A 14,627-nucleotide genomic window follows, 5' to 3' on the forward strand; every position below is an offset into this window, starting at 1 on the left:
TCTATTTAGGTCTTCTGCCCATTTTTGGACTGGGTTGTTTGTTTCTTTAATACTGAGCTACATGAGCTGTTTATATATTTTGGAGATAAATCCTTTGTCTGTTGATTCTTTTGCAAATATTTTCTCCCATCCTGAGGGTTGTCTTTTCATCTTGTTTATGGTTTCCATTGCTGTGCAAAAGCTTTTAAGTTTCATTAGGTCCCATTTGTTTATTTTTGTTTTTATTTCCATTACTCTAGGAGGTGGATCAAAAAAGATCTTGCTGTGATTTATGTCAAAGAGTGTTCTGCCTATGTTTTCCTCTAAGAGTTTTATAGTGTCCAGTCTTACATTTAGGTCTCTAATCTATTTTGAGTTTATTTTTGTGTATGGTGTTAGGGAGTTTTCTAATTTCATTATTTTACATGTAGCTGTCCAGTTTTCCCAGCACCACTTATTGAAGAGACTGTCTTTTTTCCATTGTATATCCTTGCCTCCTTTGTCATAGATTAGTTGGCCATAGGTGCGTGGGTTTATCTCTGGGCTTTCTATCTTGTTCCATTGATCTATGTTTCTGTTTTTGTGCCAGTACCATATTGTCTTGACTACTGTAGCTTTGTAATATAGTCTGAAGTCAGGGAGTCTGATTCCTTCAGCTCCGTTTTTTTTCCCTCAAGACTGCTTTGGCTACTCAGGGTCTTTTGTGTTTCCATACAAATTTTAAGATAATTTGTTCTAGTTCCATAAAAAATGCCATTGGTAATTTGATAGGGATTGCATTGAATCTGTAGATTGCTTTGGGTAGTATAGTCATTTTCACAATATTGATTCTTCTAATGCAAGAACATGGTATATCTCTCCATCTGTTGGTATCATCTTTAATTTCTTTCATCAGTGTCTTATAGTTTTCTGCATATAGGTCTTTTGTCTCCCTAGGTGGGTTTATTCCTAGGTAGTTTATTCTTTTTGTTGCAATGGTATATGGGAGTGTTTCCATAATTTCTCTTTCAGATTTTTCATCATTAGTATATAGGAATGCAAGAGATTTCTGTGCATTAATTTTGTATCCTGCAACTTTACCAAATTAATTGATTAGCTCTAGTAGTTTTCTGGTGGCATTTTTAGGATTCTCTATGTATAGTGTCATGTCATCTGCAAACAGTGACCGTTTTACTTCTTCTTTTCCAATTTGTATTCCTTTTATTTCTTTTTCTTCTCTGATTGCTGTGGCTAGGACTTCCAAAACTATGTTGAATAATAGTGGTGAGAGTGGACATCCTTCTCTCATTCCTGATCTTAGAGGAAATGCTTTCAGTTTTTCACCATTGAGAATGATGTTTGTTGTGGGTTTGTTGTATATGGCCTTTATTATATTGAGGTAGGTTCCCTCTATGCCCACTTTCTGGAGAGTTTTTATCATAAAAGGGTGTTGAATTTTGTCAAAAGCTTTTTCTGCATCTATTGAAAAAAATGCTTTCTTGAGGAAAAAACTGTGCCACCTGATTTCTCTTTCAAATTCCAAAAGAACAGGCTCAATTTTTCTTCCCCAGCTTTCCGGGGGGTGAGGGGGTAGAGGGGAGAGGACAGTGAATCTCATTATTCCCCCCATCTTTTCGGTTTGCACATCTCACAAATACACTCTCCAGTCTGGAAGGACCCCCAGCTGCAGCTCCCCCCTACCCTGGCAAAGAATGTAATCCTTACAGCAGCGGCCAAGCTCTGCTGCAGGAGATCAGGCAGGTCAGATAAAAATTAATTGAATGTGAAGCACTGCCTTTTCATGGTAATTGCAAACCCAGCTTGGAGCCTTACATTTGTAAGAAGCTTTTATCATAATTAATCATGTATTTTATAGGAGGGCGGCTCTGGCGACAGCTTGGTTCGGGTCCCTGGGTTTCTGGGTACGCCTTTGAGTGACTCACAGAGCATGCCTCATGCCCATCTCCATGGAGGCCATGACCTTTGTCCATTAGCATCTGTCATGCAACGGTGACTTCACCGGCTGTCAGAGCCCTCTCCTAGGGCCCTGCAGCTTGCAGATTCATCTCTAGGCTGTTCTGCTTACTCCACTTGAGCTGCTGGTTACCTTAAAGGTCCCTCTGAAGCCTCTGCACATCCCACACACTTCCTTTTGCTAATGAATGAGTCTAAGCTATCATGGCTGCTTACATGATAATTAAAATCCAGGGCCTGGAGGGTCAGCTATCAATTGGCAATTAGTTCTCCAATTACCAGCCACCCACCATAAGGATCCATCCAGCCTTCACTCACATCCAGTTAACTGCTCCTTACTTTGAACCCTAAAGTCAGGAAAATCACAGGGTGGCAGTAAGGGGAGAGGGGACAATGGGACACACTGGAAAATCAGGATTCAAATCTAGTTCTGCTGCTTCATAGCTGTGTCTGCTTAGACAAGACACTTGACCCCCATGCAGTGGGAAGGATGACACATCTCACAGTGCGGTCGTGATAATGTGTGTGAAAAGACAGTGTTCAAGGGCTGCCATGAGTAGGCATCGTTTATAGACTCACAGAATGCAGGAGCGTCAGGAGACCTTGGAAAGCATTATCACAAGAGCATGCATCAGGCTTTATTTAATGTCACATCCCTCTAGCACACAGCCTGGTGCATCATCAAAGCTCAGTAAACATTTACTTTTGAATTAATAGATTTAGCCCAACGCTCCTTACTTTCTAGAGGAAAATATCCTTAAGCATAGAGGTGACGAGACATTTGTGGAAGAGCTGAGGCTTGTCCCAGGCCTCCAGTGTCCTGCCTCCTGGTTCACATTCTAGAAAACACCATCCTCATTACCAGGAATATTCCCACTGCCCATTCTCATTGATCCCAGCTTATTTCAGCGGCATGCAGGTCATTCATCCTCAAACCTGACCCTCTGAGAAGCAAGGCTGATCCAAGCCTTGAGAGCTCCCAGCAAAGCCCTGATTGCTGCCTTCTGAAACCCATCCTCGGAGGGCCCTGAATCACCCACCACCTGGCCTTAAGTTTTGGAATTAACAAACATCATTCCTGGTCATGTAAAAGGAATGAAATTACATGTAAAAGAATGAAATTAGAACACTCCCTAACACTATACACAAAAATAAACTCAAAATGGATTAAAGACATAATGTAAGACCAGACACTATGTAACTGTTAGAGGAAAACATAGGAAGAACACTCTTTGACATAAATCACAGCAAGATCTTTTTGGATCCACCTCCTAGAGTAATGGAAATAAAAAAAAAATAAACAAATGGGACCTAATGAAACTTCAAAGCTTTTGCACAGCAACGGAAACCATAAACAAGACGAAAAGACAACCCTCAGGATGGGAGAAAATATTTGCAAAAGAATCAACTGACAAAGGATTTATCTCCAAAATATATAAACAGCTTATGTAGCTCAATATTAAAGAAACAAACAACCCAGTCCAAAAATGGGCAGAAGACCTAAATAGACATCTCTCCAAAGAAGACATATAGATGGCCAAGAAGCACATGAAAAGATGCTCAACATCACTAATTATTAGAGAATGCAAATCAAAACTACAATGAGGTATCATTTCACACCAGTTAGAATGGGCATCATCAGAAAATCTACAAACAACAAATGCTGGAGTGGGTGTGGAGAAAAGGGAACCCTCTTGCACTGTTGGTGGGAATGTAAATTGATACAGCCACTATGGAGAACAGTATGGAGGTTCCTTAAAAAACTAAAAATAGAATTACTATATGACCCAGCAATCCCACTACTGGGCATATACCCAGAGAAAACCATAATTCAAAAAGACACATGCACCCCAATGTTCATTGCAGCACTATTTACAATAGCAAGGTCATGGAAGCAACCTAAGTGCCCATTGACAGACGAATGGATAAAGAAGATGTGGTACGTATATACAATGGAATATTACTCAAGTCATAAAAAGGAATGAAGTTGGCTCATTTGTAAAGACGTTGATGGACCTAGAGACTGTCATACAGAGTGAAGTAAGTCAGAAAGAGAAAAACAAACATCATATATTAACACATATATGTGGAATCTACAAAGATGGTATAGATGAACTGATTTGCAAGGCAGAAATAGAGACACAGATGTAGAGAACAAATGTATGGACACCAAGGGAAGAAAGTGGGGGGGGGGGGATGAATTGGGAGATTGGAATTGACATGTATACTCATATGTATAAAATAGATAACTAATTTAAAAAAAAGAAAACAAATACAAAACTACTAATGCAAAAAAACAAACAACACCAAAAAAAAAAAAAATCATTCCCTCCTTCCCTGAGCTGTGGGGGTTGCTGCAATCCTGGTGGACAGCCATTCATTTCTCAAACACCAGGATTTGTGAAACAATAGAAATATGGATGCCTGCATGGAATTTGGAGAAGCAGGAAGAGGAGGCACTGGCAACAAAATAAAAAGGCACCCATTCTGACCATTCTGAAAGTCACAAAAGATCCCCATGTCAATGGCGGATTCACAATTGTGCCCTGGGGAAGACAAGCCAAGCCCGTGAACACGGGCCTCTGTCCATCCCCCACGTGCTTCCTATCACTTCAAGCCCACAGCCTGTCAGACACCAAGAGTTAGCAAACCAGGCACCTGGCCAAGGTCCTGCTAGCACCTGCCAGGCCACAATAGCGAGATTCTCTTCTCTCTGTTCACAGGGATTTCCAAAAGACAGCTCTACAGAGGTGAGTCATGGCAAATTCAATGAGGATATGGAAATGGAACCATACTGGTTGTATGTTGCTACTTTAGAAGCATGTTGTCCATTTCTGGAAACTAGGAGACCAACTATGGCATCTCAAAAGACTGAGCTCTTTCCACCGCCAGGAGTTTTGTCAGGCTTTTGTCTCCAGATCTAGGCCAGTGCCCATAAAATATGGTCAGAAGACCTGCTGAATCAGACTCTCCCAGGAGTTTATTCTGGGTCCCACCGCTCTGGAACTGAATCAGAACCTCTGGGGACAGAGCCCTGGGATCTTCAAAAGTCCCAGGAGACTGAAGTTTGATTACTGGGCTGCACTCCCCTTACCCCAAGTGCTGGATCACTAAGTGCCGGAGGAGGAGGAGATGAGGTATTCATGCTTTGAAGTAAGAAAGAGAAATGACTCAGTGTCAAATGGGGTTGGAATCCCAGATCCTGGGGAGGGGAGGGGGCTTCTGCAGGTCTACCCCAGCATTTCACTGTGCCATTCCACACACAAGAGGACTTGAGTTTGGGTTTGGCCTCATGAGTGCCTGCAAAAGCCAATGCTAAGAGATTTGGGAAGCCACACTGAGAGCCCCATGCTGAGTATGAGGTCAGGGGTGAAGAGCACTGTTGGGGGGTACATCTCAGGAGCTCACCTAGAGCATCAGTGCCCAATACATGGGGGATCAACACGTAGTGAAGGTACTGTGTATCAGAAAGCAGAACAGTGATGAAGATAACCATTCCCTAGAGACCAGCTGTTTGGGCCTTGAATAAGTCCCATAGTATCATGAATAATCCAAAAGAGTGGTGGTCTCCCAAAAAAGACCAGCCCTGCTGAGAAAGTACTGAACTAAGATTTAATTTTATTTAAAAAAGTAAAGAAACGTATCATTTCTCACATCTCAGTGTCACAGAGAAACGTATTCCCATCACATAGATAATATGTACACCAAAAAAATTTTGTGAACTGTTTTTCTGCTTGGCTTATGTGAAGTCATAATTAAATCTGTGAGTTTATGAAAGAGGATTACTTGAATCTGACCCCTAGCTTCCCAGCACGAACTTGGGAAGTCCAGACCCACTTCAGCTCAGTGCTTGGATGTATGTGACATGAATGTGTCCTTGCTCTTTATGTAAGCTGTGTCTAATTTACACACTGAAGAAAAGAGTCAACCTGGATTGAACTTGCTATTGTACAAGTACAGAGCTCTTTTTACTAGCATATGAGAGCATTTCCCAAAACATGTTCTATGGAACATCAATCCTGTAAGATGTGCTTAAGAGTATCTTAGACAAATAGATATGGGAAACATTCCATATTCTATTCCTGCCTACTCGAGATTCACAATGTATTCATTATCAGTCAACTTCTGAGAAAGTTTTCAGTGAGGAAGAGTAGCAAGTATTTATTGTTTGGCCTAGCCAGTACCCCTTCCCGCTTCCTTTTGTAACCGCATTCTGGTTTTCCTTTGCGGAATCACTCCCTCCCTTCCTTGCACCCACCCAAACCCTGCATTTCATCTGGGCTTGTTTGTTGAGATAATTCAGTAACAATGCTGCCTCATCCTCAATACACACACACACACACACACACACACACACACACACACACACACACACTTCCACTTACAGGCCTCCCAGCCAAATATGATACACATAAGATTTTTGGAGCTAAGTCTCTCAGATCACAGCATCATTAGAAACAGTCCATGAATTCCTGTTACTAAGATTCCTAAATCATTGCCATATTCTGTACTTCCAGAGATTTTACCATTCAGAGCTGCCCTTAATTCCTATGAACTATCTAGAATTATACCAATAATCAGCCTATCTCAGTTTCAGTTGCTTGCAACCAGTGAATTCTAGATGATGCAAGAAGCCTATTTCCCACATGCAAAAAAATATATATATATGAAGTTGTACCCTTACCTTACACGACATATAAAACTTAACTCAAAATAGATCAAAGACCCAAACATAAGAGTTAAAATTATAAAAATCTTAGAAGAAAACATAGAAGAAAAGTTTCATAACATTGGATTCCGCAAGGATTTTGAAACCAAAGGCAGTCATCAGTTAGAACTCTTAAACCATAACTTGCTTAATAAATAATATCCTGTAACCTGCCTTCACTGATCAAGCTCACCTTAATTGTTCTTTCATATTGCATACCCTTCAAGCTTCATGGAGCTTAGACCATATATCACAAGACTCCTTTAACTGTCCCCTATAGATAATGCCTCTGATGTATGGTTCTCAACAGTAACAGTTGTTGAAGTTGTTTTTCAGGAACATGGAGCTAGTCTTGCCCAGATCAAACCGATTTTGATGACCAACCATCCAGCTGTGACTGCGCAAGTGTTTGATGGATGACTTTTGATGTTAGAGGGCCCCAAATTCCACCCTTAGATCATGCTAATGCTGCCATTTCCTGAACGTGCATCCCATGAAGAAGCATGTAACTCAGATATGCCACAGAACACCAGTTACTTTACCTTTTTCTTGCCTCCAATCATCTTTCCCCATTCCTCAGACCACCTCACTTCCTTACCCCATAAATATCCCAAGGCCCTCACCTTTGGGGAGGTGGATTTGAGACTTGTTCTCCCATCTCCTCACTTGGCTGCCTTGTGAATAAATCCTTTCTCTGCTGCAAACCTCTCTATTTCAGCATTTGGCTTGCTGCATGTCAGGCAAATGAAACTGGCTTGGTAACAATTTCTTGGATATGACACCAAAAGCACAGGCAACAAAAGAAAAAATAGGTAAATTGGACTTCATCAAAATTTAAAATGTTTGTGCATCAAAGGACACTATAAGCAAAGTAAAAAGACAACCCACAGAATAGGAGAAAATATTTGCAAATCATATGTCTAACGAGGGATTAATACCCAGAATATATAAAGAACTCCCACAGCTCAAAAACAACAAAAAAAAAACCCGATTAATAAATCAGCAAAGGGGCTTCCCTGGTGGCGCAGTGGTTGAGGGTCCACCTGCCGATGCAGGGGACACGGGTTCGTGCCCTGGTCCGTGAAGATCCCACATGCCACAGAGCGGCTGGGCCCGTGAGCCATGGCCGCTGAGCCTGCGCGTCCGGAGCCTGTGCTCCAAAACGGGAGAGGTCACAGCGGTGAGAGGCCCGCGTACTGCAAAAAAAAAAAAAAAAAAAAAAAAAAATCAGCAAAGGACTTGAATAGACATTCCTCCAACGACAGTATGTAAGTGGCCAATAAGCACATGAAAAGACACTCAACATCACTAATCATTAGGGAAATGAAAATCAAAACCACGTTGATATATTGCTTCATATCCAGTAGGATGACTGTTATCAAAAACAAAAAAAAAACCAGAATATAGCAAGTGTTGGGAAGAATGTGGAGAAATCAGAACGCTTGTACATTCATTGCTGGTGGGAATGTAAAATGGTGCAGCCACTGTGGAAAATGGTATAGAGATTTCTCAAAAAAATAAAAATAGAAATCCTAAAAGATCGAGCAATTCCATTTCTGGGTATATTCTCAAAAGAATTGAAAACAGAGACTCTAACAGGTATTTGTACACCCATGTTCATGATGGTATTTTTCATAATAATCAAAAGGTACAAGCAATCCAAGTGTCTTGATAGATGAATGGACGAAAAAAATGTGGAATACATTTGTGGATACATTCAATGGAATATTATTCAGCCTTAAAAAGGAATGTGAGTCTGACACATGCTACATTGTGAATGAATCCTGAAAACCTTATGCTAAGTGAAACAAGCCAGTCATAAAAGGACGAATACTATATGATTCCACTTATCTGAGGCACCTGGAATAAACAAATTCATAGAGACAGCAGAATGGTGGTTGCCAGGAGCTTGCGGGAAGGGGAATGGATGTTAGTGTTTAATGGATAGTTGGGAAAGATAAAAAACTTCTGGAGATGAATAGCAGTGATGGTTACACAACAATATGAATGTGCTTAATGTCACTGAAATCTACACTTAAAAATGGATAGAATGGTAAATATATGTTCTGTATATTTTACTACAATTTTTTTAAAAGAAGCCTATTTTACTTTCTATAGCTTAATTTTCCCTGAATACATTTGACCGTGGAATTCTCCTTTTTCACCATAACTCACTTGAATACCACAGAGTGCAAGGGACCAGAGATCACACTATGGGAAACACTGGCATGTGGTGTGGAGGCTGGACCTTCAAGGACAAGACCCCACATTGCAGTAGGGAAAGGATCTCACCTAACATGAGGGAGAGACACATCGGGCCAGGCATCTAGGGAGAGAAGATGCCTGTATCTCACTCAGTAAACTAGGATTAAGACGGAAAACACTAAACAGCAGGGACAGAGGAGGCATCTGCTTCTCTGGAGCTTGATGTCAAGATATCTAGGCGGTAGTTCCTGAGTGGGGGAACTTAGGGAATCCTCTTTTGGAGGATTGGAAGCTTGGAAACAAGAAATCCAGCCAAGAGGGCTGAGATAATATGCCCCCAACATACATCCTCAGGGACTGCGAGCTAATTCCCTCCACCTCTGTTTACATGCAGAACACGGGCTACTTAGCAACCTCAGAACTTACTAAAGGCTTTTGGAAATTTTTAGCCTGTTCTCAGCTGCTAAGGGGAACTCTTTTGGCAGAGAGTTTGGTCCACCTTTTGGCCAGGGCATTCAGGCTGGATTACCCATCAGAATTGTATTGACTGCCCAACGGGAAAATGAGAATTTACAATAACAGAGTAGGACAGTCTCTTGTTAGACAGCCCCTCCCTACTTCCAGGCTTCCCCACTAAGACTAGTCTCTGAAGGCTCTTGGTTTTTGTTTGAATAAAGAAAATAATTAAACATCGCTAAAAGCTTTCATCATGTGCCAGGGGCTGCACTTTTTATGCACTTTCCCACTATTCCCTGCAAAAACCTAAGAAGTAGATAATCTTAATTCATTTACTCAATTTCTTCCTTCAGATGACAAAACTGAGCCCAAGAAAGATTGTTACTTGTCCAAGCTACCGAGCTGGGAACAGGTGGAGCCAGGATTCAAACCCAGGCAGATGGACTCAGAACCCAGCTTCCTCTGGGTTCATCTCATCTTTTCAGCCACCCTCTCACACGGCTGCACAGTCTGCATCTTCCTTGTCAGTCATAAAGGGGGTGGATTCCATGTGTCCACTTCTGTCTTCTTTCCTATACTCACAGTTATAACCCGAAGCACCTATGAAACCCTAGGGTCTCAATTATCTGTTGGGTGGAACACTGTTCCACCTAAAAGCGGGTAAATGGACAAGGTCACTATCAATCTGATTTTTTTTACGAGTCAATCGTCCTCATCTTCCACATCTAAAATAGCATTTCTCATTGCCCAGTCTGTACAGAGACTCTCAAAGACACAATAAAGAAAATCAAATTACAAGTTCTCTCCTTTTGCTGCCAGAAGAGAGAGCATTGGCATTTCCCCAACTGCTAATGTTTTTAACTGGCTTTAGACATTCCAAGGGACAGTGATCAAGGCCAGTCCAATACGTCAGCAAAGTAGGTGAGTGTCTAAACCGGGGTGGGGGGGGCAATCCGCTGTGGGTGGGCACTGAGAGACCCACCTACTCTGGAAGATCTTCTCCATGTGCCAGTCAGACTGACACCAGTGATTCTCCCTCAAACATTGTTGAAGCCATTGATGGGCAAACAAGCCCTAAGGCCACCTCATACGTGCAAAGCACTTTAATAACCCTGTAGAGATTTTAAGACCTTTTAGAGATTGCAAAGCGCTTTTACTTATCTCATTCCGTCATCTTAAAAACGCTGAGGTTGGTATCATTTTTCTTATTTTATGTATGAGGATTTTGAGGCTCCCTAATAATTAGCAAAACCAGGACCTCTATCTAAGTCTTTTGTGGCAGGGCAGTTACTCTTGTGGAAAGAGCATTGAACTGGGATCAGGAACCCTGAGTTCTGGCCCAACTGGGTCACTGAGCATATCGCACTTGTCGGGGTCTCATTTTCTCTCTGTGCAAAAAGGAGGCCCTCTGCCATCCTAGGGCGTCTCAAGCTCTAACCTGGAGTCATCTTTTGGAGGGAAAAGGTCTGCGTGTACTGCCGTGGGACCAAGAGAGCTCAGTAAACATTCGTGTCCAGAGTTTGGCTAAGCTATTCTACTCCAGGGTACTGCTGCCTCTGCATCCATTTTATTTGGCCAAGTGACCTGTGGGAGGCCTTAAACTGGCATGAACCCCCTCATGCAAGTGCATGCCCTAGATAATAGCCCACGGAGTCATAAGCAAATGAAAGTCCCTGATGTGGCTTTCCCAGTAGCCCCGTGAGCACAGTCTCCCCACACCCCTTAGATAAGACCGCCGCAGAGCTTACGAAAACTCCCGCTCTTTTGTTTGAATTGACCCATCCAGCCTTGCCCCAAGAACCCCAAAGCCCTGATCCTGTAATCTTAATAAAGGCGTGTGTGCAGGTCCTGCCACTGTCTGCACCCTGCCTGGACCTCCCTGTGTGGCCCCTCAAGGCATGCTGTGCTTCCTCCAGGACCTGTGAGTAATAAACTTCTCTATTTCACTTCGTCTTGTGGTCCGTTGTTGACTGGGGTTCACCTTCCAGCACTCTGTGCTGCATTAACAAATGTTAAGTTAGCAAAGTCATAACAATTAGCTACCACCATCCTTATGGACAACATCGTCTTGGCCATGTCTCCAGTAATGCATGCAGCACAGTTAAAATGTGCCCTCCTGCAATGCTGGGTGAAGGTGCACGTGGGACGACCACCCAGCCGCCGGCCTGCTTCCCCAGGCGGCACATTCACAGTGTGGCAGGTCTTGTCTGAAAGACCTCTGGAGGTCCTGTTTTCACTTATTTTTTCCACCTCAGCTCAGAATTCCTTTTGCCCAATCATTCCCCAAATAATCCAAGTTCCTCACAGTGCTGCTTCCAAATATTGAAACACATCATAGCCAGCCACCAGCTCCATCTTACAATCAAACAGATGAATCACAGGCAATTTCCTTTGGATTTTTTTTAATAGGATTTCCACTTCTACCTCATTGCCTTGTCCAGGCTAATGCTTACAAAAAAAGAAAATACTGCTTTCAAGTATATCTAACTGTGTTTTTTAATCAAATAAAAGCTAACTGACTATCGAATTGCAGTCCTCACAGCTCTTTGCCTTGCCCATTTTCTGATATTCACAACACGCTTTGTGTCTTTGTGTCTGTGGTAGTCCTGATAAGGTACCTTTTGCCAATATTCACGTGAGGGTTATAGGTCCATCATCAGATATTTATTTTAAAACATCTGCCATCGGTATTACAATTATGGTTTCTCTTCTAATGAGGCTGCTGTAAATGTGTGCGTGTGTGTACATATACATGCATATGTAGGTAGGAAGGTATGTATATGTGTATGTGTATGTGTATGTGTATGTGTATGTAGCTGAAATTACAAATACCCTACAAGAAAGTCCCCTTCAAAACTGTTTCAAATTACCCACAAGGCAGCCAGATTTCTGCAAGTCAAACAACGACCATGAGGCCTCTGGGTGATGCTAGATCGAGTACATCTCAGGCCGCCTGAATTTCCATGTTTCCGAAAGCCCGACAGTAAGAGGTCGCTTCCCTACTTCGGATCAAGTGGTTAAAAACACCAGCACCACAGAAGATGCGGGCTCACTTTTGTTTCCACTTATTTGACCATGATCTCAGCAAACTTAAGTTACAAATTATCTTGAGTTTCTGAAAGGGCACACACCTCATAAATACTCAGTTTCCTTGATAGATGCTGAAGTAAGTAAGACCACTGACAGCAGCAGCATTTGGGGAATATACTGGAAAGTGGAGCAAGATGAGAGTCTAGTTGACTTTTTTTGGGTTTTGTTTTGTTGGTTTTTTTTGCGGTACGTGGGCCTCTCACTGTTGTGGCCTCTCCCGTTGGGGAGCACAGGCTCCGGACGCGCAGGCTCAGCGGCCACGGCTCACGGGCCCAGCCGCTCCGCGGCATGTGGGATCTTCCCGGACCGGGGCACGAACCCGCGTCCCCTGCATCGGCAGGCAGACTCTCAACCACTGCGCCACCAGGGAAGCCGGGAAGCCTTCTCGCTGACTTTTGAAGTTATTCTACGTGCAGTGCTCCACTCCCTTAGCTGTGAGCCCTCTCCTTCCCACCTCTGCCCCTCAACACACACACATACACACATACACTTACGCACCAGCACACGCACACACACACTCATGCAGAGTCACGTGCGTGTGCAATGGCGCTCCTCAAGCCCTTGGTTTCCATCCTTTTCCCTAGCCACATGACAGGGCGAGCAGGTGTATAATATTTACTTCCTCAGGGCTTCAGGAGTTAAACTGGACCATTACTGATGGCCTCGGGTCTCTTGTACTGTGGCTGTTTCCTAGGCAGTCCAAAGTCGGAATCCTCCCCCTTACTCTGGTATAATCTTAGAACCCAGGGCCTCAGCTGACATCTGGGCCCACCCTGTTCTGCTATCTTTCTCTCTCTCTCATTTGCATTGCTGTCTGGCTATTTAGGTATCAGTCCTGACTGCATTGGGAGCACTCCTTGTACAAACCTTGAACTCTGCCAGATATGTGTACTCATAAATCCAAGGGACACATCGATGCTTCTGCTGGACGGCTTCCTTCCCTCTGCCCAGGGCACAGTACTCGGTACACTAGGCCAGGTGTTCCCAAGGCTTCCTCAATGGTCTCCTTGCGGGGAGGGGATGGTCTTGTGCCTCTTGGTTCCTGCCAGGTCAGCTCTCCTGGGGCACGTACTGAAGCGGCGCCACTCATCTGTCACACCCTATTTGGCAATATTCAAAAACTGCATTGCCTTCTGAACCAAGTCCAAACTTCTCAGCCTGGAAAGTGACGTAGTCTATGACTGCTCCCCTCTTATCTTCCGGTTAGTCACTCTCACGCTTTACATTTAATCCTCGTGATAATCCTTTGAGATGGGTATTATCCTTGTTTTTCAGATGAAGAAATTGAGGCTTATAGAGGCTAAGTTGCCCTAAATAACCCAGTGTATTTCATTTCCTAGCGTTACTGATGTTACCATAAACTTGGTGGCTTAAAACAACAGAAATGTATTCTCTTGCAGTTCTGGAGGCTAAAAATCTAAAATCATGATGTCAGCAGAGCCATAATTCCTCAGAATGCTAAGGGGAGAATCCTTCTTTCCCTCTTCAGCTTCTGGTTGTTCCATGACATTCCTTGACGTTGCTTGCTTGCAATTGCATCACTCCAAGCTCTGCCTTCGTCTTCATGTGGCCTTCGTCCCTACGTGTCTCTTCTGTGTCCAAATCTGTCTCCCTCTCTTTTCTCTTATAAAGGCATCACTCATTGGATTTAGGGCCCACCACAAATCCAGAATGATTTCATCTCAAGATCCTTAACTAAGTACACCTACACAGACTCTATTTCCAAATAAGGTCACATTTTGAGGTAGACATGGATTTTGGGGGAGCACAATTCAACCCACTACACCTAACAAGTAAGAATGTGAAACTACATTTCTCTGATTCCGAGCCTCACATGTTTCACCATTTACATAACCAGCTTCCAGGAAGCTCCTGGTCAAGTTGGACTTCTTTTATTTTTCTCTTTCCTGCCTCTCTGCCCTTGCTCATGTTATTTTCTTTACATAGGCCAATTTCTCCATTTTTCTTTCTTTTAACCAGCCTTACCTGTGAAAATCTTGAGTAGTCTTCAGGATGAAGCTCAATGCCACTTCCTCCAAGAAGCATTCCAGGATTGCACCAGCCAAGCAAGGAATTCTTTTCCCGTCTAAGCTCCAACCACCTTACCTCACATGCCTCCACGGCCCCTTCTTATCTCCTATGTCATGTTCTAGTTATTTGTGCAGTTGTCCTCATTCACACCACGCCTCTCTCCCACCAATATGTCATAACTATATCATAAGCTTCTTAAAGGCGA

Source organism: Hyperoodon ampullatus (genome assembly GCF_949752795.1).
Source record: "Hyperoodon ampullatus genome assembly, chromosome: 17".
NCBI lineage: Eukaryota > Metazoa > Chordata > Mammalia > Artiodactyla > Ziphiidae > Hyperoodon > Hyperoodon ampullatus.